General features: G+C 43.3%; 1 protein-coding gene across 4 annotated transcripts in view; it reads right to left on the bottom strand.

The window, feature by feature from the left end:
• The window catches only part of CYB5R4 (cytochrome b5 reductase 4), a 205057-nt gene that overhangs the window by 127483 nt on the left and 51911 nt on the right, over positions 1 to 25663 (bottom strand). The window lies entirely within an intron of this gene.

The raw sequence follows: 25663 nt of genomic DNA, 5'->3' as shown, positions 1-25663 counted from the left end.
ATCTGACTGGTTGCTAGAATAACAGTTAGAATCTCCACTTTTTCAAACCCGCAGCTTGATGAATTTATTACCCCACAGAGATTTTTTTATTTTTTTTTAAACACTTTTTTATTAGAGACATCTTATACAGGATAAGCATTACAAAATCTTGAGAGGTACAACAGTAACAGTGTAAACATTTTTAGACATAGCGACATGCAAAACACTCTTTCACAGTTCTTTTGCATTTGGAAGTTGACTGTGTATCTATCGGATGCTAAGAAGATGTCATTTTTAATACTTTAAACTATATGGTAAGGTGGGGGATAAGGTATTATAAAGAAGAAAAGGAAGGAGGAGGGTATGTGGGGAGGGGTGGGGGATTGGAGATTCACGCATCAAGCGGAAAAGGATTAAACTTGCCTAGCGGTTCCGTTCCACGCTCTACTTCTTTTAGAACTGAAGTAAAGGTTGATTATGATATGCAGCCTATGAGGACCAAACTTTATAGAAAGACACGGAGAAGCCCCTCAGGACACTGATAATGGGTTCCATCTGGTATGTATGCCAGATCCGACAACAGACCATTTGAAGTGTTGGTTGCAAGGGGTTTTTCCAAGAAGCAGCTGTTTGACATGTAGCCGCACTTATTATATGTCGGAAGAGTTTGCGGGCAGATTTAGTGAGGTCTGGGAGAGGTAGTGGTAGTAGGACATGCTCAGGATTAGGAGGAATGGGGGCATCAATGATAGCTGAAGCTAGTGTGAGGACTCCTGTGCAGTATGGGCGTATCCTGGGACAGTCCCACCAGATACGTATATAGGTTCCTGTTTGACCACAGTTTCCCCAGCTGGCAGCACTTGTCTGCGGATATATAGCTTGCAATCTGGAAGGAACATAGTACCATCTATGAAGCAGTTTGTTAGCATTTTCTGTGATGCGGACATTTATAGAGCAGCGTGCTGTCCATTCATAAATATCCGACCATTCCTCCTGGTCTAGTGTGATCAACAGGTCCGCCTCCTACTGCACCTGGAATCGATCCTTAACATCTAAAGGTAGTAGGAAGTAGGGTATTATATAGTATGGAAATAAGGCCTTTCGAGGCTGAACCTGAGAGACAAATTCTCAAATGCAGTGGGTGGCCTAGAAGACAGCTGGTTTTTGAGCGCTTGATGATAATGCCTAACCTGCAGGTATTGGTGGAACTGTCCCATCACAAACCCACAGCGGTCCATCAAATCCGAGAATTGTGGAAATATTGTAGTCTTAGTGATGTGATTGAGTAATAATAGTTTACCTTCACCTATCCATTTTGCGTACATGGAGTGTGATAGTCCAGGTGTGAAAGCCGGGTTGGACCATAAGGGTATCAAAACCGAAGGAGTGGGAGAAAGGGACACTGATCTAGTACACCGGTACCAGATTGAGAGTGAGAGGGCCAACACTGGGTGGGTTCGGGCAGGGGTAGGACGCTGTGCAACTGGTAGCCAGAGGACAGAGCAAACCGGAGAGCCACCCAGTAAGTCCGATTCCATGTCCACCCATACCCTAGTTGCAGGAGGGGAGTGCCATTGCATACACTGGGCCAACCATGCAGCGTAATAGTAATTGCGTAGATAGGGAATGCCGAGCCCACCCGCCGTGCGAGGATTTTGCAAAATGCCGGCAGAGATCCTAGATCTCCTATTCGACCATATGAATTGCATAATAGAGGTTTGTAACATTTATAAAGTTGGGGGGTGGACTCTAATAGGGAGGGTGTGAAAGAGATATAGTAACCAAGGAAGCAAATTCATTTTCACTGATGTGATCCGACCCAAGATATCATAAGCTTATCCCATGACGCCAAATCTTTTTTTATACAAGCTATGAGCGGGGGGTAATTAGCTTGATAGATACTTTCTACCCCACAGAGTTTAATTGCTGCATATCTCTGTAATCCAAATCATTTTTTTTGAATTGAAGGAGAACTATAGGCCAGAAAAGTGACACCTATAACAAAACCATGCAGGATGTAAAAGTGATTGATTACTTCACACGTATTACAGCTTTCATCAGACACACAACAATGACAATTTCAGTGCATGTGCAATATTAGGCAGTTGTATGATTGTTTGGTTTTAATTAACAAATTACAGTACACACATTTCTTCATAGACTTTGCTGTTGGATGAAGAATTTCCACTGAAAGAGATTATGGATTAATTTCGACATCTATATTTGATAGCATTAGATTGTCATCCTCACAATTGTTGCATTTTTTTCACAGTGTAATAAATATGACCTAATTGATAAGATTGCAGGATGTGTGGTCAGGTTTAATATTTCTGTAATTATTTAATGACTATTACTATTATCATCATTATCATCAGGGTACATATACATTGACATGCATCAGAATATTAAACTGTTTTTGACCAAAGCATTCACAAATTAGAATGCGTGGATTCAAAATAACAGTCAGACAATGAAATTAGATGAAATGTCTAGAAATGGTAGAAAATGTGGTTAATTGATGACTACAACTTGCTCTGCACATTAGACATCTCATCAATCATGTGTCTGTACAGTACACATGACACCCGAAAACTGCACATTAGATGTGGCACCACAGATAGCTTTACACATTATACCAGAAAAGCAATGATTGTGTTCCTGGAACTTGAGATTTTTGTAAATGAGAGCACATTAAAAAAATAAATAAATCGACATACATAAAACATACTTCTCAACTTCTTTTTGCTCCCCTCTGGGACATCCCAGACAGTAGTTGAAGTGCAAATACGGAGGAGGGTGGGGTAGGCTCAGATTGCTTTATTTGGCCAGCACACGCAATGTAATGCTGTCACTTCACCGTAGGTGACGGGCCAGAAGGAAGCAATACTTTTGTTACACAGTACAGTAGTGATTAAAAAAAATTAATCAATTAAACATCTGTTTTAAAAATGGATGAATAACTTAGGAGCATTCTACATGTAAAACAAAAAGTATAAATAAAAAAGCAAATAACCTTAAGGGGCATATTCAATAATCTTCCGGGATCACAGCCGCGCACATAAAATGCAATTACTGTACCACCACATTGCAGATTTCCCTTCACAACCCTAAATCTGCATGTAGCGGTATCGGGAAGGAGGCGACTGCACATAGCCGCGATCCTGGAATAAGTCCCTAAGAATCTATTGACAGTTATGTTATTCTTTAGACCAGGGGTGTCCAACCTTTGAGCTTCCCTGGGCCACATTGGAAGACGACGAGTTGGTTTGGGCCGCACATAAGATACACTAACAATAACGATAGCTGATCATCCAAAAAACCATAGAAAACATAGTTAACGCATATATATATATATATATATATATATATATATATATATATATCTATCTCAATCACTTTTTTTTCAAATCCCCCTATACTTAAACTTTCAATCGCCCTGTTCAAAAAATCCTCTCTAGTTATTATACTATAATCAATTTTTGTATTGTTTTGATGCAATATCAATAAAGTGCATTTAAGCCAGGCATTGTATATCAGGGTGCCCTGACCAGGCCTGCGGTACCTGACATATACACCACTGTGACCCCAAATTGTCACCTGTTTTGATAATTACACCACTATGTTAGTTAAGGGATAACAACTTATAATGGGCCAAAGAGAATATATAATGCCCCATTAGTAATACAAGTAGAAGTATGTAGCAGGGAGATAAGGTCCATGATGCTCCAGGACCAGGTGACTTTTATTCACTTGTCAGCGTCCCTTGAAATAATAAAAGAAATCCCCCTTAACTTACCTTTTAATCGGCTTGTTCTCCTGTCCTCTTCTCTTCTTTTCTCCAATTCTGTGCTGCTGATTGTTCTTCTCGCGCGGGTGTCTCCTCTGTGCTGCGCTCCGCAATGAATGTTGGGCGTGATGACATCACGCCCGACATTCACTGTGAGCACCGCACAGAGGAGGAGACAAGGGAGGGAGCCGGAGTACCAGCTGACGTGACCGTGTGGCCACAAGGTAAGTATTTTCTTTTTTTTTTTGCAGGATTTTTTTTTTCCATTAACAGCGCTGCCCCCTTCCCACAACCAAAACTTCTTCTGGGCCACATTTACAGGCGTGCTGGGCCGCATGCTTTAGACAATCATGACAGGATATAATTAGCATTTTTGTGGGAAGTAAAAACAGCCCATGACAATAAATATAAACAATTAATTAAATCATGTTGAATTACAAAAGAACAAACAGTAATTTCGATCATATAAATTGCAATACAGACTGGGTTGTTTGTATACTGGAGTACCCTTGTGGCTTCCAGTATGAAGGCCACACATAAAAATAATTGAAAATTAAAGTGGCCAAAGTGATTACACATTATGAAGGACTAATTAACCTGTAATGCTTTGGATTATTTGTTGGTGAAAAGTAATCCAACATATTCAAAAAGTGTGGAGGGGAAGAAATGTATATGCCTCTACAGGATGTAACCAAATGGATTTATAAACAAAAAAGACTCTCGTGTACCCCAACAAGACTAAACATAAATTAAATTAGAACTCCTCTTTAGGAAATGTATATATAAAACATACGTAATAATATTATATAATATACACACACTAATTACATATATATATATATATATATATTTATTTCACTGACCTACGTGCTCTGGCGTTGGATCTGGATTCAGTTCGTGTTTTGGCAAAACCGCCCTTGCGTGTTTTGGATCCCTATTTATTTCTAAACTCACTATTTTTTTTGCTAAAAATCAAATTTTTTTACCCTACATTATTATTATCCTCAATAACACTAATTTCAAGTAATTTGCAGTTAATTTTGACCACCTCACAGGTCAAAAGAATATTTTCATACACTTATACAAAGACTGCAGCGACCCAGCTGGATGCTAATTCACAGAGCAACGACACAAACACACAGTAGTTCATAGCACATCTAAGAAACATTGCCACACCGCAGCGGCTGAAAAAAAAAAAAAAAAAGTGGTGCGAAATGGAAATGTCCTTGGGCCCTCCCACCCACTCTTATGTAAGATATTGAAAAGGACATGTACAGTTTAACAAACCAAGCAATCTAGCGACAAGCAGTGCCACTTTTGTGGCTGAAGTGCTTGGTTTGTTTGGGCCCCCACAAAACAAGCTACCAATAGCTTAGCTGTCTTAAGCCTAACAGTGCTGTCAATGAACTCTACATTATTAAACCATCTCTGCTTGTGTTTAATCTCCTTCTCCTCTGTGTATACTTCCCTCTCATCCCTGAAGAACTGTCAAACTTATGTAGACACAGGAACGGTTATTACAACTGGAGTGGCATTAGATCTGCTTCAGACAGACTGTGACACGGAACATGGGGCAGTATGGAATCTGTCATATTGGAATATGCTGCATTGAACAGAGATTTAAACCAATATATAGACGCAGTTGAGGAGGCCGTACTTAAGCTAAAATGTGACCCACCGGATGAGATCCCGGATTTAAGAGAGCTTGCACACAAGAGATACAATGTGCTTCAGAAGAATAATACAGAGGAGGCCCTGAGGCAGGTCAATAAATATATCCAGTTTAAAGAACAGCTAAGAGACCTGAGAAAACAAATGGGTGTGTCACTGACCCCTGCAGACTAAGCTTTGAAAGATGAAGACGAGCAGGAGATCACCATCTCCAAGAGCACATGGCCAGTACAGTGAAAGGGAGAATGAATCCTGAAATCAGTTATGGTTAGTTTGATCGCTTCACCCGTTCCTTGGATAACTGTGGTAATTGTACAGCTAAAACATGGCGACGAGCGATTACCCCCCCCGGGATGCGTGCTCTTATCAGATTAAGTCCAATCCAGGGTGCCAGACAATGCACTAAAAAGAGCCATTGAAATTGACAGCAAAAAGCAAGTTCATCACCGAGCTTCGAATCATCCCCAATTCCACAAAAATTATGATATAGTTAGGTACCTTTGACGTAAAGTGCAGCTTACAAACACTCTGTGCAATACTGATGAAAGAGCAGCAAAGTGGAAGGTTTGAGTAATACATATACGCATCTATTTATACATCCATGCTTACATTACTTCTGCAAGAAACGTTGTTCTTTGTTAAAAAAAACTGTTGTCTTTATACCGTTCAAAAAACATCTAAAATAATACTCCACCATTCTTTGGATCTTTATAGTTGCTAGTAGGATCAGGTGGAGTTACAGCAGAGGTGTCACTAATTTTGGTTAATTCTTTTACATAGACAAGACCAGATGTGAAAATGTTGTGCTGAGTCAACTGCAACATCCCTGGGTCTCTTGGGAAAGTTTTTTCCTAGCAGCAGTTGACTGAGAAACTGAAGAAGGAGATGCCATCCTGTCACATAACACTTGAGCTGTCATCTTGTTCACCAGGATCTACTTCCATCTCTTCAGATCTGGGTCAGTTGGAAACAGAGAGAAGACATAGCCCTTACATCTAGGCTCACGCACATTCGCCAAAATGCAGTGATCCGATTTCAAAGTTTTGATAACTCTTGGATACTGGCGAAGTGAATAAAGTACTTTATCTACAAGTCCGACATACTTGGCGTAATTTCATCTCCTCCTTCAGTTCCTCAAGCTGCTTTTCCAAAAGTCTAATTAAGGGAATCACTTGGCTCATACTAGCAGTGTCTGAATTCACTTAACAGGTGACTACTTCGAATGGCTACAGCACCTTGCACAACACAAAAAGTATTCTCCACTGCGTTTGGGAACGGAGAGGGAGATGTATTTTACTCAATGTCATGGCTTGTGGAGTAAGCGTGGATGGCTTTATACTGTTCCTCCATCCTCAGAAGCATATACAGGGTGGAATTCCACCTTGTTACCACGTCTTGCTTCAGTTGGTGGCAGGGCAAATTAAATTGCTCTTGTAGCTGCTGCAATCTCCTACATGCTGTTTCCGAATGCTAGAAATGTCCAGATATTTTACGGGCCACAGACAGCATCTCCTGTATGTCCCTGTCATTTTTTAAAAAGCACTGCACCACCAAGTTTATTGTGTGAGCAAAACAGGGAATGTGATGGAATTCACCCAGCTGTAATGCTCTCACAGTATTTGTAGCGTTATCACAAATGACATATCCTGAGAGAGTTCAAGCGGGATAAGCCCTGTTGCAATGACATCCCTTAGTTTTTGTAACAGATTGTGATCCCTTCTTTGGCTAACGATAGTGTCAGGCCCGAGTAGAGAGCAACACTAACCGGTATTGGCGCTACTGAGCAGATAGGTGCGGAGTCTAACGTACCCCTGGTTTTCACCAGGGACCCCTGCAAGGAGATATGGACTTCGTTGAACAGGGTACGCAGGTCGCGGGCCTATTAGTCAGTCAGGTGTAGTGAAGAGGAGTCAGACGGTCCGGGTCAAGCCAATCGGTATGCAAAGTACAGAGGGAGAATCCAGAAGAAACGTTAAACAAACCAAGGTCGCAGCAACACAGTGGGTCACACAGAATAGAGAATGGTCAGCAAGCCGGGTCACAACTAGGAGGCAGAGACTGGAGAATGGTCGAGGAAGCCGGGTCAAAGCAAGGAGCACAAACACTGTGGGAGCTAGAGGCAGGAACCTGTTACTCTGGCACCCTAATGGCGCCAGAGCCATGTTTAAATAGAGGCAGGAAGCAGAGGATAGGTTCAGCGAAAACAGGCACAGGAAGTGCCGAAGAAAGCGTCCCATTGGCCACTGCGCATGCGCCCGGCAGGGCTGAGGTGCACGGCCATCCTGTTGCACGGCAACAGTCCAGGCAGAGCAGCGGGGACTGGCGTCCGTCCCCGCCGAGTGGAAGTACGGCAGGAACAGTGCCTGACAGTACCCCCTCCCTCTCTCTTCTCAAAAGAAGGATTGGTCATCTTCCGAAATCTTGCAAGGAGACGGGGGGCATGCAGATCCGCTTCAGGGACCCCGGATCTCTCCTCGGGACCATAACCCTTCCAGTGAATCAAGTACTGAAGATTGCCACGAATGGAATGAGCCCTCAAAATTCGTTGTACTTCATACTCCTCCCCTAGGGAGGTCCTGATGGGTGGAGGAGCAACTGGTTCTTTGAAGAATTCATTGAGGACCAGGGGTTTCAGTAGGGAGATGTGGAAAGTATTGTGGATCCTGAGAGAAGGAGGTAAAGCGAGTTTGTAGGAGACCGGATTAATTATTTGGGAAATGGCAAATGGTCCAATAGAGCGAGGAGCTAATTTCATGGAGGGGACACGGAGTCTGAGATTCCGAGTGGCTAGCCACACCCGATCCCCTACCTTTAGTACAGGAAGGTTTCTTCGGTGACGGTCAGCAGCCGACTTGTACCGTTGCATAGATATAGTGAGTCTTGCTTGAGTCCTGGACCAAATTTGTGGACGAGGGATTCAACTGCAGGCACAGTGGATGCCGGAACTTCAGATAAGAGAGGAGATGTAGGGTGTTTCCCATAAACAATGAAAAAGAGAGAGTATCCCGAGGAGGAATGTGAAAGGTTGTTATGAGCAAACTCAGCCCAGTAGAGAAGATCACTCCAAGAGGCTTGATGTTCCGAAGAGAAGCAACGCAGGAAACACTCCAGGTCCTGATTTACTCGTTCCGTCTGTCCGTTCGTCTGAGGGTGATAACCCGAAGAAATCTTGAGTCTGACCCCGAGTTTGGCACTGAAAGCCCTCCAGAACTTAGCTACAAATTGTACACCACGATCGGAAATGATTTCCTGAGGACATCCATGAAGACGGAAGACATTCTTCAGAAATAGATTAGCAAGTTCAGATGCTTAGGGAAGGCCTTTACAGGGAATGAAGTGGGACATTTTGGAGAAGCGATCTACCACGACCCAGATGGTATTATAGTCATGACTTAGAGGAAGATCGGTGATAAAATCCATTGTGATGCTGATCCAGGGGGAATCAGGGATGGGAAGCAGGAGAAGAAGGCCAGGAGGACTCTGCCTAGGAGTCTTGTTGCGAGCACATATGCAGCAGGCAGACACAAATTTGCGTACATCCGGACCCAGAGAGGGCCACCAGTAGTATCGAGAAAGGAATTCTTTGGTCTTTTTGTAGCCGGCATGGCCTGCGAATTTAGATTCATGTGCCCAGCACAGCATAGTGGGGTGGAGATATGGATCCACAAAGGAACGTCCAGGAGGCGGAGTGACCGTGGTGGAACTCGTCAATGCTACTACTTGAACAGGATTGAGTATAGTCTTGTTGTCTGGAAAAACCGGAGAATCAGCCTCAATAAAAGATCTTGATAATGCATCAACTTTGCAATTCTTAGAACCAGGACGAAAAGTAAGAATGAGTTGAAACCGAGAAAAGAAAAGGGACCAGCGGGCCTGGCGAGGATTAAGACACTGTGCCTCCTGAAGGTAAGGTTTTTTATGGTCGGTCATTACGGTCACGGGATGTAATGCCCCTTCAAGGAGATAACACCATTCTTCTAAAGCCATCTTCATTGTTAGTAGCTCCTTATCTCCAATACCGTAGTTCAACTCACAGCCGGAAAATTTTTGGGAGAGAAATCCGCATGTGTCCAAAGAACCGGATGAAGATCTTTGGGACAGAATGGCCCCTATTCCTACTGAGGACGCATCCACCTCGAGAAAGAATGGTCTCTCTTGATCTGGTTGTTTAAGAATGGGAGCGGAGATGAAGGCCTTCTTGAGAGTTTTGAAGGCTGTAACTGCCTCTAGGGGCCATGATTTACAGCAGGCTCCCTTGTGAGTTGAGGCCGTAATAGGACTGATGATGGACGAGAAGTCTCTAATGAACTGGCGATAATAGTTTGAAAACCCAATAAAGCGTTGAGTAGCTTTCAGACCAGAGGGAAGTGGCCAGTTGAGAATTGCTTCGACTTTCTTTGGATCCATCTGGAGGCCAGTACCCGATACTAGATAACCAAGGAATGGAACCTGGAAACATTCAAAGAGGCATTTCTCCAGTTTGCAGTACAAGGAGTGCTGACGGAGATGAGAGAGAACAGTCTTGACATGGAGGCGATGGGAATGTAGATCAGAAGAAAATATCAGGATATCGTCCAAGTAAACAATCACAGATTGGTATAAAAGGTCCCTGAAGATCTCGTTGGCGAAATCTTAAAAGACGGCGGGGGAATTACAGAGCCCGAACGGCATCACCAGGTACTCGTAGCGCCCATCACAAATGTGTTGAATGCCGTCTTCCACTCATCACCCCTTACGAACACGTATCAAGTTACATGCTCCTCTGAGATCGAGCTTGGTGAAGATCTTAGCACCCCGGATACGGTCGAACAATTCCGTAATAAGGGAAAGCGGGTAGCGGTTCTTGATAGTGATTGCATTCAAGCGACAGTAATCGATGCAGGGTCTTAAGGAACCGTCCTTTTTTTTCACAAAGAAGAATCCAGCCCCGGCAGGAGAGTGAGATTTCCTGATAAAGCCTCGCTGGAGATTGTCAGAAACATATTGTGACATGGCCTCAGTCTCCGGTAGGGACAATGGATACACCCTACCTTTAGGAATGGTTTTGTCAAGCATAAGTTCGATGGGACAATCCTACGCTCGTTGAGGAGGTAAGGTCTCCTCAGCAGATTGCTATACACATCGAGAAATTCTAGATATGATTCCGGGAGCCCACTTTGAGAAACCAGAGAAAGACAAGGCACGTGGATGGGTGGGTGCACCTTAGAGAGGCAATTGTTGAAGAAAGAAGCACCCCAAGAAGATACCTGGGCGTGGAGCCAGTCGAACTGTGGAGAATGAGTCCTGAGCCAGGGTAAACCCAGAATTATGGAGTTGACGGATTGAGGAATGACCAAGAACTTTATCCACTCTTGATGAAGCACCCCTACCCGCAACCGGACTGGACTAGTGATGCAGGTGATGGAACCGTTGACAACTCGGTTACCATCTACTGCAGTAAGAACCGAAGGCTGCGGCAACGAATGAAGGGGTATACCAAGCTTCGATACTAGAGTGGCAGAACTGAAGTTCCCCGTGGATCCAGAATCCACAAAGGCGGAGCATTTCAGAGAAGTATCCGAGGTCTTGAGGGTCACTGGCATCAGGAAGTTGGTATCTTTGAGGGAATAGGGAGAATGGAAACTGGATCCTAGGACAACCTCCCTACTATTGCCTAGGAGGTAGAGTTTCCCGGCCTCTTAGGACAAGTTGATAACAGATGACCAGCCTCTCCACAATAAAGACAGAGGCGATTCCTAATCCGGCGTTCACTCTCATCCCGAGATAAACGAGAATGGGCAATCTGCATGGGTTCTTCAACCGGGGGAGCCGGAGACTGGAAACGAGGAGCCAACCGAGTGAAGCGGCGACTTTGGTCTCTCTCCTGGGAACGTTCTTGTTGGCAAATGTCTACCTTGACGCTGAGTGAGACCAGCTCGTCCAGTTTAGTAGGAAGATCCTGGGAAGCGAGAGCATCCTTGATTGGATCGGACAACCCCTGCCAAAAAGTAGCTGTCAAGGCTTCATCGTTCCATCCCAGCTCGGAGGCGAAGGTGCGGAATTGTACAGCATACTGACCAACCGAGAGGGACCCTTGACGAAGAGCAAGGAGGCTGGAGGCGGCAGAGGACACTCGGCCGGGCTCATCGAACACCTTCCAGAAATTTTCAATGAATACAGTGGCATTGTACAGAGATGCATCATTCCGCTCCCATAACGGGGAAGCCCAGGCCAGAGCCTGTCCAGTGAGAAGGGATATAATATAAGCTACCTTGGCCCTTTCAGAAAAGAAATTCTCCAGTGCAAGCTCAAATTGAATAGAGCATTGATTGAGAAAGCCGCGACACCCCTTAGGGTTACCATCAAACTTCTCCGGAGTAGGTATACGTCGATTCCTGGGCGTAGTGGTACTCGCACTCGAAGGAGGTGCGACTGGAGGAGATGGCTGGGGTGTATTCAAGGCATCTAGGTGGGAGATCACCCCTTGAATACACTGCAGGAGTTGAGCCTGATGGGATTCTTGTCGCTTTACGCGCTGACCCAAATGGAGGAGAAGATCGCGAGCAGAGGGTTCCCCAGAGCCGTCCGTCATGGCCAGAGTAAACTGTCAGGCCCGAGTAGAGAGGAACACTAACCGGTATTGGCACTACTGAGCAGATAGGTGCGGAGTCTAACGTACCCCTGGTTTTCACCAGGGACCCCCGCAAGGAGGTATGGACAGGGTACGCATGTCTCGGTCCTATTAGTCAGTTACCGGTGTAGTAAAGAGGAGTCAGACGGTCCGGGTCAAGCCAATTGGTATGAGAAGTACAGAGGGAGAATCCAGAAGAAACGTTAAACAAGCCAAGGTCGCAGCAACACAGTGGGTCACACAGAATAGAGAATGGTCAGCAAGCCGGGTCACAACTAGGAGGCAGAGACTGGAGAATGGTCGAGGAAGCCGGGTCAAAGCAAGGAGCACAAACACTGTGGGAGCTAGAGGCAGGAACCTGTTACTCTGGCACCCTAATGGCGCCAGAGCCAGGTTTAAATAGAGGCAGGAGGCACGGCTATCCTGTTGCCCGGCAACAGTCCAGGCAGAGCAGCGGGGACAGGCGTCCGTCCCCGCCGAGTGGAAGTACAGCGGGGACGGTGCCTGACAGATAGCAGGGACTAGCAGTGTCCAAGAGCACTCAGAAAAAAACACCCTACTCCAGAAACACTTCACTAATAATGAAGATGACTCCCATGGTAGGAGCATTGTAGGGGAGGAGCTGTCCTTCAGTTTAAGATTTAAAGTACCCTTGCTCCTATTCCACCTACTATACCCAATTTTCCCAGTCTCCCTCAATGGCAGGAAAGGGGAGGTTTTTTTCAGAATATATTAATGGTATGCAAAATGCCCCTTATTTCTGTCTAGTTGCACCTGTAGACTGTAAGGTACTAAGATTAACCTACAAAAGTATTTTGGAACATTCCACAACTGCCACATTTAACACTGCCTCCATACATGCGCTAAGAAAATTGAAACAAAAAAAAAAAAAAATACGCCAATTATCTCTGCAACAGTGATCCCCAAATTAGCAACCAAAACATATAAAATGTGGTTTTATTTGCCAGTGATTATAAACAAAATATTTGATCATAATTTGGTAAAAAAAAATTGCATAATCAGTTTTACACGCAATTATAAATTAGTACTAGCAGAACACTAGTAGATTTGCCACAGTTTCAAGAGGAAAATTTCAACAGCATTTCTAAACCAATAAGTCCAGTCATGTACATGTCACCAATATGACTCATGCAGAGCAGCAGAGAACAGGGCATTACCTCCCAACCTTCTCACTAGCAGAACAAAGATGTTCCGATCGGGACTGCAGGACAGAGCCCTCAAATTGGGTCTATCCCTCTAAATTTGCATACTTGGGAGGTATTTAGTACTCCTTCCAGTACTCCATGCTGCAGCGCTACCACTCAAATGCAAAGTCTTGGTACTCCAACAAGCAACCCTACCTCTGTCATTGGTTACCGTGAGAAGTTTGCATTTTCTAGTGATCATCTACTGGCTGGAGGCCAGTACTGGAAGTCCAGTCTTCAAACTGTAACCAAAGGCATTGTTAAGGTTGGGTCCTATTAGCAGCTAGCATACCAGAAAGTGTTTTCCCAGGTATAGAGCTTGCTGTGTGCTACAGTTCCCTCAATTGGTAACTTTGTGATGTGATCACAACAGCTTGCCACACGATGGAATGATATTAGTAGCCCCCTTCTATTAGAATTATTTACTTGCATTTATGTGAAAAGATTCAGAAAACCACAACAACATGTTAAGTTTTTAAACAGTGGTCGAAGTAGAAATTTAGAAGTGGCTGGATGGAAATTTAGAAGTGACAGTATGAAACATAATGAGAATGAAAGTGAATGGAATTTGATAGTTATACAAGGAAGGCAGTAGGAGAAGTGGTGGTATGGGATACCACCAAGAATACAACCCACTTCGACCACTAGCTTTGAACAAGGGTCATTACCACCCTTTGGCTTGTTTCAAACAGGCTGATTGGAAATAGGTAAGTGGAAGGTGGCATGGGAACGATCAAGAAAAGATCCAGGCAGATGTGGAAAAGAAAGAAAAAAATATATATATCATATCATAATTGCAAGGATCAGCTCTAAGACAGATAAGTTGACTTAAATGACTAAAGGTATTCCGTAGGTATGGCATATCTCTTTTACAGGTCTTTGAGTACATTTTTGGACTGGAGCCAGGATGTCATTCTTTCTGTATCAACAGCCTACCATGCAAATTTGTTGATTGTGCATCTATAACCTTGTCTGTGTTTACAAAAACCCAATAAAAATTTAATTAAAAAAAAAAGTATTCCGTAACAGGCAACTACACTTACCCAAGACATTGTCAGATTACTCTAATAAGTGAACACCTTGAAATGCATTACCACTAATAAAAGCTAATAAATCAATTTCATTGTCCACAACATATGAAAAGCTTCAACAGGAAAGATTAAGGTTATCAATGTCGCACCTCCCATTAAAAAAATAACAGTCTTCACTCAGAGCCATAACAAGGGCTGTGCAAGAGGAGTGACCATCCAGGGTTCAAATAGTTAAAATAGAGGTCTAGGGTGGCAATTTTGCTTCTTGCCCCAGGCACTAAAAGTTTAAGTTAAGGCTTTGTCTTTACTCTACACATTCTATGCAAAACAATCAGGAAATTATACAAATTACTTCTCAATTTAAAATATATTCTGGATGTGTGCAATGACCAGGATTCTCAATGCAATAATAAGGATATAATTCTAAATTAAACTTTTACTATTCACTTAAATCATTCAGGATGGAGGGAACATTGTCTTTGATCAAATAATCATAAAGATGAGTATCACAGAGGTTAAGGCTGTAGCTATAACAATAGCAGTGTAAGACTTGCTAGAGAAATCTGTTCAAAACCCAGTGTCAGCTTGAGAGTTGGTGCATTCCACTTTGTCTCCGGTAAAAAAAAAAAAAACACCACTAAACCAACAAACAACACACTAGACCAGTGGTTCCCAAACTTTTGCAGTTCGCGGCACCCTTAGAGTCTCCATAATTTTTTCAAGGCACCCCTCCAAAATAATTACCGAGCAGTCCTACTTTATAAGTAGCTGGGTAAAAAACATAGTAAGTTTTTAGGTCAGGACAGAAATACTTATTTAGTTGTATGCAAAAATACACATAAATTCAAGGGAAAATAATATTTTTATATATTTTTTTCAATTATATTTCTGTCAAAGAATAATTTACAGCTAACCCACTCTGTGCCCCTGCATCGTCTCCACACACACTGTGCTCCTGCATCATCTCCACCCTCTGTGCTCCCTCTGCATCCACACTCTCTGTGCCCCCTCTGCATTCCGCCATGGCCAGGAAGAGAGAGAGAAAAACCAAACAAAAAAAACTTACCAATCCGGCGACACCCGGGACCCAGCATCCTCCTCTCCCTTTTCACTTGTCACAGAATGTCGGGCGTGATGACGTTTTTGTTTCTGTCGCCGGATTGGTAAGTATTTTTTTTCCTCTTCCTGTCCACAGCACCCCTGTGACAGCGCCACGGCACCCCTGGGAGCCACGGCACACAGTTTGGGAACCTAGGCACTAGACAGTAGGCTCAACTGGGCACAGAAAATGTATATGAACAGTTTCACATATAGCAATGCGTAAAATTGTATTTGCCCTATAAAATAAGAGTGTAGCACATGCAAATTAATAGCTGACTCAGGTAGACACACTAACATTCCAGTAACATGTACTTTTAGTAAATCATGTCAAATATTGCATAATAGACAAGCATGTTAATTGACATACCTCAATGTGTCTGAATGAATTAAAATTAAAAAAAAAAAAAAAAAAAAAAAGGCCAAAACAATCTTGGCACTATATAAGTAAAGGCTTATAAATACTATACTAAAGAAAAGCAGGTAAACTCTTAAGCGATTATCAAAGGCTTTATCAAGCTCAATAAAATGGTGTTTTTGAGAAATACATTATAGACCAATTTATGGTGGTAATCATTAACAGAACAAGTGAACAGGCACAGATGGTACATGTTTGTCTTTGAGAATTGTCTCATGTGCCTGTCCCTTGGCACATCAGTCATGCGGTTTTCACTTAACTGCACCACACTCCCCTTCATAAACAATTTCTGGGATGCCGTTAATATATAGCTAGAGACAGGCAGGACTGCTATCAAACACTGTGGGGCCCAGTACTAATTAATCTGGTGGGCCCCCCCCCCCTTGGTCCAGTACTATGGCGGGGCCCCCCTCCCCATACATTTGCCCCCTCCCTATTAATATGCACCCCTCCATCTTTGCCATACATGCGCCCCCTATCCCTCATCACAGTAAATGTCCCCCTCTCCCCTCCCCGCAATCACAGTAAATGTCCCCCGCCTCAGTTAATGTTACCCTCTCTCTCCCCCCCACAGTTAATGTCCCCCTCCACCCCCCCAGTTAAGGTACCCCTCTCCCTCCACAGTTAAGGTCCCCCTCTGCCCCCCAATCACAGTTAAGGTCCCCTTCTCCCTCTCCCCCCCTCCACAATTAAGGTCCCCCTCTCCCTTTCCCCTATAGAATTAAGGTGCCCCTCTCCCTTCCCCCTCCAGAATTAAGGTCCCCCTCTCCCTCCCCCCTTCCACAATTAAGGTCCCCCCCTTCCCCCCTCTCTCTCCACAGATCAGGTCCCCCAGGCTCTCCCTCTCCCCCCTCCCTACACAGTTATGGTCCCCCGGGCTCTCCCTCTTCCCCCCTCAAAAAAAGAGAATAGCTTATTTACTTACCTTCTCCTCCACGATGCTGCAGCTCTGCCCCCCGGTCACTGCCTATCAGAGTCTGGGAGGCAGAGCTGCAGCATCGTGGAGAAGGTAAGTAAAAAAAAAAAAAGGGGAGGCACGGTCGGTGACTGCAGGGCCCGGGCAGTCCAGGGAGTCTGGACAGACGGAGAGGACTGTCCGGGCCCCCTAGTCTGTCCGGGCCCCTCACAGCAGTACTGGCCGTACCCACCTGATGGCGGCCCTAGAGACAGGCTTTCACAAGAAATTACCTTTCTATTGGTTTACACAGGTTATGAAAATCCCATAAGCTGCAAACAAAACTTCTAGTTTGAGGGATCTGGATATTTTGAATCTTTTACGGACCGATAATTCAGTCAACTAGTGAGAAAACTACAAAACTGGTGGCTCAATAATGTGATGAGTTAAGACTAGAATAATAAAAAAAAAAAAAAAAAAGATTTTTTTTTTTTTTTTTTTTACTCACTGTAAACTGCGTTTCTCTGACTCCATTGGGGGACACTGTGAGACGTTGGAGTAAAGTAAATCTTTAAGAGTACACTCCTCCCCTGCTATGCCCCTCCGATCTGGAAGCAACATCAGATTTTGAGCAACCAAACAAGAGAGTGCCAACAATAAACCAGTGAACGGTAACAACAAGATAAGCCAAGCCAAAATAAGGGGAGGGTGCACAGTGTCCCCCAATGGAGTCAGAGAAACAGGTTTTATGGTTAGTAGAAAAATCCTCATTTCTCTTTCCTGCCATTGTGGGACACAGCAAGATATTGGAGACATGCCAAAGCTTCTCCTAATGGAGGGATTAATCTGAAATAGCTGCACATAACAACTTGCACCCAAAGCTAGCATCCTGAGATGCCAAATCCTGCAAATTGTAAAATTGGGTGAAAGTGTGGACAGATGACTACATTGCAGCCCAGCACAACTGTTCAGCCGAAGCCCGATGACGCATTACCCACGAAGCATTAACAGCCTTGGTGGTATGAGCCTCCAAACCCACTGGCACAGGCAGAGACGCCTGGTTATAAGCCATTTGAATGGTCAATGTAATTCAGTGAGCAAACTGACTGCTTAGATGCAGGTTAACCATGCTTATGAACAGGTTGTTCGTCTTGCGGACAGAACCTATACGGTCGACACAGCACCGAAGGGCATGAACCACACACCAATAAAGGTAAAGACTCATCTAGAGATTTAGAAGAGGGACAGAATACTGGAACGACAATGTCCAGGTTTAAATGAAACCAAGAGACCACCTTCAGCACAAACAATGGCTCAGCGTGGAGCACCACCCTGTCAGAATGAAAAAAACAAATGCCTTTGTCCAATGCCCAGCTCATTGGACAAGGCGGACTCCAGGGAAGACCAGAGGCCCTGGAATCAGAGAAGACAGATTACCGTTCCCCAGTCGGACAGACTAGTGTCTGTGGTAACTAATGTCCATGTCCAGTACTGGAAGGACTGACCTTTTTCCAGATTTATTCTGTTTAACCACCACGGAAGGGACAAAATGCGTGCTCCTGGCCAGCATAATGATCTGCTTCTCCAAATGCAGAGGGGATCTGGACCATTTCCAGTGATGCTCTCTCTCTGGAGTGGTCGAGTGTGAATCTGCGTGAAGGGTACAGATTCGAAAACCGTGACCAATGACCCTAGCAGCTTCATGCAGTGAAGAAGAGACACTTCCCAATGTGCCATAAGAGACATGGGGGTAAGTCTATCAAGGTCTGAATTTTTTAGCGATTTAAAATCGCGGGAGATAAACAGTAATTTGAATAACAAAATCGTTATATGTATTAAGTAGCGATTTTTAGTCTAAATTTCAAAATCACATTTCATCTTTCGCTATTAGCGGCGATTTCAAACTGTCCCATGGTTAGCAAAATCTGTCGTGTTTAGCTGCAAATTGCCATAGGCAACATGCTGCTTTGTAGATGCGGGATGATCAAACACATCCTATTACACTGCCCTGCCTATACAGCCGCAGGTCCCGGTGGCTGTCAAAAGTTTAAATATAGATGAATTTATTTTTTTATTTTTTTTAAAAAGACAAAGTGCATGGGGTCATTATCCCTAGTGCTGCCAGTCTACTGCCGTTTTTTCAAAAGTCTGGAAAAATTTGCGTGGGATCCCACCAATTTTCACGCACGTAACACTAGGCAAACCAGATGGGGTGGTTGGCAGTATAGCAGGGGGAAACGCGGCAGGGGTCCCCCTGTCATAATGACAAACCAACCCCAGGCTGTTCAGCGCTGGGCTGGATTCCCTAGGGAGTGGGGTCCGCAAAAAAACACAAAAAAAACGAGCGGGTCCCCAGCCCAGTGCTGAAAGCACTAGGGCTTTTCCTACACCCCTGTGTGGTAGGTGTAGGGTAATAACGGCGATTAAAGTGTTAGAAAAAACAGACAGACACCATTTTTTGTTTGTGAAACTACAAGTCCCAACCAGGCCGGGCTGCCCTAAACAGTTTGGGCATGCTGATGTTTGTAGAACTACAAACACCAGCATACCCATAGCAGCCAGATCATGAGAACTACAAGTGCCAGCATGGCGTGACACCCGTGGCTGCCTGCGACCTGTAGTTCCCCCCAGAAAATGTTAAAAAAAAATAAAAAACCACAACCTTTAAATAAAAATAATAAAACTCCAATAAATACATAAAGCACCCGCATCAATTCCACTTCTATTTATTAAAAATAATAAAACCCCACATACCAATATGATGTCTACTTCTTTTGTAAGTAGCTTTTAATCCAAAAATGCTTTAGCACCACGTCCATATAAGTTTGTATTACAAAATAAGGTCCATGAAGATGTTCCCAAAATATTTGTATATCCAAAAGTCCATGCTTGAATAAAATCTTCTGATCGTCAGGGTCACAGACCTCCATATTTGTAATTCCAGAAGTCCATGCTTGTTAAAACAATCTTCGGATCTTCGAGTTAGGAGGATCCCCCCCATTTGTAATTCCAGTCAGCTCGCACTCTTTTTTCTTCAGTTCAGTGGGACCCCCATTTTGTATATCCAAACCGGAACATGCTTGGAAAAAATAAACCCAGTAAAGACACGATGATAACTATGCTATGCTTGTACACTGTACAAGCAACGCGACGCTAAGACTATAACAGAGCCGCAAGCTCTATTTATGGCCTAAGGGGTTTTCCCACACTGTAATTATTATTAAAATATTGTGGTTCTCATCAGGGCGTTGTGGGTTTTTTACCATTTTTTTGGGAGGAACTACAGGTCGCAGGCAACCATGAGTGTCAGGCCATGTTGGCACTTGTGGTCCTCCAAGTGCCAGCATGACCTGGCTGCCATAAGTATGCTGGTGCTTGTAGTTCTTAAAGCATCAGCATGCCCAGACTGTTTAGGCAGCCCGACCTGGCTGGGACTTTTAGTTCCACAAACAAAAATGGTGTCTGTTTTTTTAACACTTTAAACGCCGTTATTATCCTACACCCACTGCCCGCCCATGGATGTAGAAGAGCCTTTTCATTCCAGCACTGGGCTGATTATTCCTAGAGGTGAGGGGATGCTCTTTTTTTTTTTTTGCGGACCCCACTCCCTAGGGAATCCAGCCCTAGTGCTGGTTACATGAAAATTGGACAGACCCCACGTAAATTTTTCTCGATTTTCGCACAACCAGCAGCTAGGGTTAACAGCGCTTGGATGGGGGGACCCCACTTAATATTTTTTTATTTTTCAAACATTCATCTACAGCCGCCGGGACCTGCGGATTTATAGGCAACCAGTATAACAGTGATGCGTTTGCTAATCTCACAATATGTTGTATTCTGTCGATTTGCATCAAATTGAAATTTGGTTGGGTTAGCAAAATCGCGCCTTCATACATTTGGAGACTTGTATAGCTAGAGTGGGGAAAAATCGTGACAGCAACCTGCTGCGAATTTAGTAATTTAAAAAAAACAAAAACTAATCTTTCTGGTTAATACATCGACGAGTTTCAACCTCGCCCGAGAAAATTCCAGGATTTTCAAAATCGCAGCTTGATACATTTACCCCCTGGTCTTGTGCGGAAGAGAAAGAATCTTGTCTTCTGGAAGGTATACCTTCTGAGACATTGTGTTAAAGTTTAGGGCCAGAAAATGCACCTGTTGTGCCGGACTCAAGGAGGACTTGGGTAGGTTAGCACAGAACCATAAACTGAATAGTTAGCTGAATGTGCCTCAGAAGATGTGATTTGGACGCTTAACAGGTCATCTAGATAGGGCACAACAGAGATATCCCAAGATCGCAGAAGCCCTTCCATAATGGCCGTTACCTTGTTGAACAAGCTGTGACTGCTGCATCTCCGTTCTGCTCCTTTCTAGGGAGATGTCGGCAAGCTGGTGGACAGGAAAGAAAGGCTGTATACGCTTCGCTTCCATAAGCCCCAACAGTGTAAAAATAAACAGTGTCCCCTCGTATAGAGGGGATGGTCGCCAGCGACAGTGTCCAGGGTGAGTGGAGCCGGCAAGCTGCAAACCTCGACGCAGGGACCCAGATCGAAGGAAGCAGACAGGCTATTCAATCGCTGGGTCTTAAAAAGGGGCCCTGTGATGAAACAGAAAATAAAATAGATGAAGATAAAAGAAGCCCAATTTAAAAGATATATAGGCAGGAGCCCATACAAACATTCCCTTCTACTTAGAACTTTAACTAAAATGAAGGTTGCTTCCAGACAGGAAGGGCATACTAGGGGAACAGTTTTCTCTCAAAGATTTATGATTAAAAGTACCTTTACTCGTAGTCTGCCTACTATAACCCAATGTCTTGCAGTACCCCCCAATGGCAGGAAAGAGAAGCATTGTATTATTGTTTATTGTTATTTATTATCAAATATAGCCTGTCTTCTGTTTAACAAAATGCAGACTGGATCTAAAAAAAAAAAACACATACAACAATATGTTGGGAGAAAATTTGATAGTCAGCATGCCACATTAGGAAAATAGTAAACACTAAAATATACAGTAGATGCCTTTACTATTATCTCCCAAATCAGAATTATATCCAAACTAAGTGTAGGGGAACATTTAAATAAAAAAGGTACCAAATGGTATTCATTAATAAAAATCAGACTGTGTGCTGGTTTGTTATTTTGGGAAGGTAGGGGGCATTTTTGTCAACTGAAACAAAGTTGTCAACTCTGCGCAATAACTACCGATTAGTTAGACAAAAAAGAAATGAACGTGGGCAAGTAAACGCTTAGTCTTGTGATGATCAAACTGTTAGCAAAGGAAACGGATGTATCCCATTCAGAGTAGCTACATACCGTTCTTAAGAGTCAAGCAGGGATTTACAATCCAAAACAAATGCAGAGGTATAGAAAATTACTTTATGCATGAACATGAGTACAGAAGTCTAGAGCATACAATAGCCTGTGTGACCATTCAGTTTTGATAATCTTCAGATAGATGCTTTTGCAGGCTTGTAATTCGTCATTATAATAGAAATGATAAGAAATGTGAAAAAGGCTACTTTAAAACCCTGGCCACTATCACTTTTGGCTACTCTCTTCCATACAACTTTTCCTTTAGTCTTCTAAAATTCTGCTTGTTGAAGCCTTACTTCCGTTTTAATTAAATAATGAGAATGAGGAGGCATGATAACTACCTTTATCTCACATTTGCAGGTCCGGCACTACCATATAGCGGCTGCCTAGGGCATCAAGATTTTTGGAGGGCCACTTATGTCAGGCATTACAATTTAGAATGTCTCTTTGTCCCATGGTCTACACTAGGGATCTGGAGCCCAATGTGTTGCACAAGCTGGTGGAAAGGGTGGATCAGGAAGCACAGCACACATCTATTGACAACAGGAGCACGAGACAGACACGTTCCTCCATTGAGTCAGCCGTGAGTCAGAACACTGGGTATGGAGTAGCCAGTGGGGTAGGTGAGAGAGTCTGGACTTAGTGTGTTTTTTCTCATTCAGACATGCATTAAATGGCAAAGATAGTTGTCCAATGCCGACTGTCTATAACCTACATTCACAGTAATATGTCATAGCTGAAATCACACAGGTGTCATTACAACACTAATTATTCAATACAGACCAGCATGTTTGGAGGACGATCAGGAAAGAGAAAAAAAATATGAGAAATCAGAAGAAGGGAAGGGGTTAGGTAATCCATAGGGTTTCTTTGTTAACAGTGAGATATGGTAAATGTGCACAAGTATATAAAATATCAATAGACATAGGACTTAGTATGGCCAGCCTCGCAAAGATAGCAGAAGCTGCAGATACAGTACATTATTATCATCATCAGCTATTTACATAGCCCAACTAATTCTACAGTGCTGTACAGAAAACTCACTCACATCACTCCCTGCCCCATTGGAGCTTACAGTCTAAATTCATTAATAAAACACAGAGAGAGAGAGAATAGGTTAAATTTAATAACAGCCAATTAACCTACTAGTATGTTTTTGGAGTGTGAGGGGAGACCAGAGCACCTGGAGAAAACCTGCGGAAACACAAGGAAGAACATACAAACTCCACACAGATAAGGCTATGTATAGCTCTCAAGGGTGGAACTACAGGTCACAGCACACAGCCAGAGGCTTCTATATGTGGCCACAAGTCAAGGAAATTATGCAGCCCCCCCCCTCCCCCAATTTAAATGTAGCCTCACACGTGTTACAGTTACATGCATCTGTCAGAAATGCTCTTCCCGTCAGCTCCCTGCATTGCTTTCTTGCTTCTCCATTTGAGGTGCACAATACGTGCTCTGTAAGTTGCACACTCTCCCAGAAAAGTTACCTGTCACTGGTTCTGGGAGGGTTGCATTTTTGGAAACTTATTTCTATTGTATTGCTTTAGAGGAGGCCCTTCAGTGAATAGAGTTGCATATCTACAGATAAATTATTTATTCTATAATAATGTTTGTGGAGATTAACTCTTTTTGTCATATGGGCCTACAGCATTTAACTGACTTTTTAAAAGTAATAGATTATTGGAAAAAAAAAAAAAGCGCCACATGGGATTCAACAGCTGTTGGGCCGTTTGTGTGTGGGAATTTTATTTACCTTCGTAATCTCGTTAGTCTATTAAGATGTCTGAATAAACAAAAGAAGGGCACTCTAATTACTGTATAAAGTAGGGATGTGCACCGGCGACTTTTGGTGTCTCGTGTTTTGGATTCGGATTTTCGTGATGTTTTGGGTTCGGATTTGTTTCGCAAAACACCTGCCGAAAGGTTTTGGTTCGGATTTAAGGTTTTGGATTCGGATTTTTTTTGAAAAAAGCATAAAAAAGTTAAAAAATCAAGTTTTTGGGCTTATTTTCACTCCTACGCTATTATTAACCTCAATAACATTCAATAACAATCATTTCCACTAATTTACAGTGTATTCTGAACACCTCATAATATAGTTATTAGTCCAAAACGTTGCAACGAGGTATCTTTCTGGACTGCGTAGTGGAGTGGTCCCCACAATATAATTTAAAAACCCTGAACTTGTATGATTCGCACCAATAAATGTATCTGGACTGCGTAGAGGAGTGGTCACCACAATATATATAATAAGAAAACCATCAACTGGTCTGAATCGGACCGAATAATGTACCTGGACTGCGTAGAGGAGTGGTCACCACAATATAAATTAAAAACCCTGAACTTGTATTATTCGCACCAATAAATGTATCTGGACTGCGTAGAGGAGTGGTCACCACAATATATATAATAAGAAAACCATCAACTGGTCTGAATCGGACCGAATAATGTACCTGAACTGCGTAGAGGAGTGGTCACCACAATATAAATTAAAAACCCTGAACTTGTATGAATCGCACCAATAAATGTATCTGGACTGCGTAGAGGACTGGTCACCACAATATAATAAGAAAACCATCAACTGGTCTGAATCGGACCGAATAATGTACCTGGACTGCGTAGAGGAGTGGTCATCACAATATAAATTAAAAACCCTGAACTTGTATGCATCGCACTAATAAATGTATCTGGACTGCGTAGAGGAGTGGTCACCACAATATAATTTAAAAACCCTCAAATGGTCTGAATCCCACCAAAAATTGTACCTGGACTGCATAGAGGAGTGGTCCCTACAATATACAACATAATGCCAAAAAAAGAGTTGCAAGATGGAATTGTCCTTGGGCCCTCCCACCCACCCTTATGTTGTTGAAATAGGACATGCACACTTTAACAAACCAATCATTTCAGCGACAGGGCCTACCAAACAACTGTGGCTGAAATGATTAGTTTGTTTGGGCCCCCACACCAAAAAAACAATTCATCTCTCCCTGTACAAACTAAACAGGCTCTAATGAGGAAAGATGTCGTCCTCATCCTCAACCTCTGATTCCTCTCCCCCTACAGTGTGTACTTCCTCCTCCTCACACATTATCAATTCGTCCCCGCTGGACTCCACAACCACAGGTCCCTCTGTACTATCTGGAGGGCAGTGCTGTACTTCATTGAGGAATTGATTATTCATTTTTATAAACATCATTTTTTCAACGTTGTGAGGAAGCAACCCCCTTCGCCGCTCACTGACCAGGTTCCCCGCTGCACTAAAAACTCTTTCCGAGTACACACTGGAGGGGGGACAACTCAGGTAAAATAGAGCCAGTTTGTACAGGGGCTTCCAAACTGCCTTTTTTTCCTGCCAGTAACAATATGGACTGTCTGACATGTCTATTTGGATGGTGTCAGCAAAATAATCCTCCACCATTTTTTCTATTGTGACAGCATCCAATGCAGCAACAGTAGACATGTCTGCAATGATTGGCAGGTCCTTCAGTCCGGACCAGATGTTATCAGCATCCCTGCCAGCGGGTCTTTTAGGAAAACTTAGCTTTTTCCTCGCAGCTTTATCCTCCAAATTTTTGTTTTCCACTATATGTAGCACAAGAGAGCGTACCCCTAAGCCACACACACTAGGCAAAGCCTTTAAAAATTATA

Source organism: Mixophyes fleayi, chromosome 3 (assembly GCF_038048845.1).
Source record: "Mixophyes fleayi isolate aMixFle1 chromosome 3, aMixFle1.hap1, whole genome shotgun sequence".
Taxonomy (NCBI): domain Eukaryota; kingdom Metazoa; phylum Chordata; class Amphibia; order Anura; family Limnodynastidae; genus Mixophyes; species Mixophyes fleayi.
Note: the sequence above shows the minus strand (reverse complement) of the source record. Positions and strands in the feature narration are given on the sequence as shown.